The sequence below is a fragment of the Herpailurus yagouaroundi genome, unplaced genomic scaffold (genome assembly GCF_014898765.1).
Source record: "Herpailurus yagouaroundi ecotype Mexico unplaced genomic scaffold, PumYag 28, whole genome shotgun sequence".
Classification (NCBI taxonomy): Eukaryota; Metazoa; Chordata; class Mammalia; order Carnivora; family Felidae; genus Herpailurus; species Herpailurus yagouaroundi.
In genome coordinates, this window is record NW_024412376.1 from 69257244 (window position 1) to 69260697 (window position 3454).

Sequence of the window (3454 nt, forward strand, 5' to 3'; positions counted from 1 at the left end):
TGTGGTCTTTGCAACATTTCACTCACAGAATCCCCCTTAGGATCTCTTGTAGGGCTGGGTTAGTGGTGATGAATTCCTTCAGTTTTTGTTTGTTTGGTAAGACCTTTGTCTCTCCTTCTATTCTAAATGACAGTCTTGCTGGATAAAGGATTCTTGGCTGCATATTTTTTTTCTGTTCATCACATGGAAGATTTCCTGCCATTCCTTTCTGGCCTGCCAAGTTTCAGTAGATAGATCCATCACTAGTCTTATCGGCCTCCCTTTTGTATGTTGGAGCATGTTTATTCCTAGCTGCTTTCAGAATATTCTCTTTATCCTTGTATTTTGCCAGTTTGACTATGATATGTCATGCATAAGATTGATTCACGTTATGTCTGAAGGGAGTTCTCTGTGCCTCTTGGATTTCAATGGCTTTTTCCTTCCCCAGATCAGGGAATTTCTCTTCTATGATTTCTTCAAGTACACCTTCAGCCCCTTTCTCTCTCTCTTCCTCCTCTGGAATTCCTATTTTATGGATATCGTTGCCTTTCATTGCATCACTTCATTCTCTAATTCTCCCCTCATACTCCTGGATTTTTTTTATCTCTCTTTTTCTCAGCTTCTTCTTTTTCCATAATTTTATCTTCTAATTCACCTATGCTCTCCTCTGCCTCTTCAATCCGAGCTGTGGTCGCCTCCATTTTATTTTGCACCTCATTTATAGCATTATTTAGCTCCTCCTGTTTCTTAGTCCCTTGATCTCTGTAGCAATAGATTCTCTGCTGTCCTCTATACTTTTTTCAAGCCCAGGGATTAATTTTATGACTCTTATTTTAAATTCATGTTCTGTTATATTGCTTAAATCATTTTTTATCAATTTGTTAACTGTTGCTGCTTCCTGGAGTTTCTTTTGAGGAGAGTTCTTCCATTTCATCATTTTGGGTAGTCCCTGGGATGGCTCCCAAGTGCAGGGCACTTCCCCTGTGCTGTCTGGAGTAACTTGTGTTCGTAGGCAGGGCCACAGGCAGACCTGATGTCTGTCCCCAGTCCACTTCTGGGGCCACAGTCAGACTGGTGTGTACATTATCTTCCCTTCTCCCAGGGGCAGGACTCACTGTGGAGTGGTGTGGCCCCTGTCTGGGCTACTTGCACACTGCCAGGCTTGTGGTACTGCTTTGATGGGATCTGGTGTATTAGCCAGGGTGGATCTGCAAGGTGCACAGTGGCAGAGGGGCAGGCTTGGCTGGCTTTGCCATCGGTGGTCCCCTGCAGGAGGGGCCCTGCAGCACCAGGAGGGAGGCAAACCCGTGGGAGGGATGGATCCACAGAAGCACAGTGTTGGGTGTTTGTGCAGTGCAAGCAATTTTGGTGACAGGAACTGGTTCCCTTTGGGATTTCAGCTGGAGGGATGGGAGAGGGAAATTGCACTTGCTAGCGCCTTTGTTCCCCGCCGAGCTGAGCTCTGTCTTCCGGGGCTCAACAACTCTCCCTCCAGGTATCCTCTCGCCCTCCGCTCTCCAAGAGCAGAGCTGTTGACTTTTAACATTCCAGATGTTAAGTTCCGCTGGCTGTCAGAACTCACGCAGTCTGGCCCCTATGCTTTTGCAAGTCAGACTCACGGGCTCTGCCTTGCCAGGTGGGCTGGCTGCCCCTCTACCACCCCGGCTCCCTCCCGCCAGTCCGTGTAGCGTGCACTACCTCTTGGCCCTTCCTACCCTCTTCCGTGGGCCTCTTGTCTGTGCTTGGCTCCAGAGAGTCCATTCTGCTAGTCTTCTGGTGGTTTTTTGTGTTATTTAGGTAGGTGTGGGTGGAATATAACTGATCAGCAGTACGCAGTGAGCTCAGCGTCCTCCTATGCCACCATCTTCCTTCTAACCTCTCTATTCTTTTTAATAACATGGACTTACTACATCTTGGGCATCTCAAGTTCCAGTTGCACATTTTGGGTCCTTTTTACCATTCAGTTATTGTCACTATATTCTTTGGCTTTATTGAAAACCTGAATCTTGTAACCTCTAAGTTTTAGAGTTCTTTTAAAATGAGCTTTTTTCATTTGTCCTATCAGCTGTCCAGAAAGGTTTTATGGCATATTATTTCAACTCCTTTTTCCTAACATTCTTTAAACTTCTGTAGGAAAACTGTAGTCTGAGAAACTCCAACTACTCCTTCCTATGCTAAATCTTAGGTGGCTGAATACTTCTGTATGAAATTGTAAGAACTCTGTGTTTCTGCTACTAATATAGAGGGTTCAACTCCATTGTGCCTTCACTGTTGCAGGACAGCCTTTCATCTGTCTCCTATTTTTGCATCAGCTACTTCAAAAATTTTCCACCACCCCCCCCCCCCGAAATATTTAGCCATCTGACTCTCAGCATAAGAGCTCACAATTTCTTCAGGGAAAAGGAAGTCAACATCTTGCCTTACACTGACACTTTGAATATATCGTGATACTGTGATGGTAGTATACAGAGTGAGAAAAGTTGCAACACTTCAAATCTGTTCAGATCACTTTTTAACCTAGCAACATGTAAAATAGAAAAGCCTCTGTAGGGAAGATTTTTGATAGGTAAAATTTTCAGATATCTATCAAAGTTTAACATTTATTCCATTACTCAGTTGTATTTATTACTTTTTAAATTTTTTTAACATTTATTCATTTTTTGAGAGACAGAGCACGAGCAGGGGAGGGGCAGAGAGAGAGGAAGACACAGAATCCAAATTAGGCTCCAGGCTCTGAGCTGTCAGCACAGATGGTCAATAAAAATTAAGGTGTAGAAAACATTTGTTTAATATGGAAGTCAATTTCCCTTCCAAATGATAAACTACTCTTAAAATGACATTTTCTTAAAGTCCATTCCAATATATTTAAATTTCTTGTCTCTTTTGGAATCTTGGTTTTTTACCTTGTTTAATTTTTGCACTAAATGTCAACTTTATTTTAAATTTTGATTTCTACAAGAATGTGCTCCTCTACCAAGCTTATGTACTTTCTTAGGATTTCTTAAATTCTTATTTATTTATTTATTTATTTATTCATTCATTTATTCATTTATTGCATAACACTCTTCTAGATTCATACCATATATTACAGGCTTAAATTTTAAAAATATCGTATAGCTTGTTTTGCTTTATTGTTTTTTCTAGACTGTATTTCTTGTGAGCAGAAAATGAACCAGCACCAATAACGGAACTTGGGTGACTAAATGCTCTGGAACATGTAGTTGAATACATGACTACAAGGTATGGAATCTAATTAGTAACAACTTGATGTTAAACAACATTCACTAACCTCTTGTCCCAATTTTTTCCAAGTAAGACATTGAATGTCCTTACAAATAGTAGCCAGAATTTCCTCTTTGCCCTTTTCCAATGAAATAGTGAATAACAGACATGAATATTCATAATATTGAAAGCTTATTTTGAATTTTCTTTTGCTAACATAATTTCACTTCTATTATGCAAACACTCTTCATAA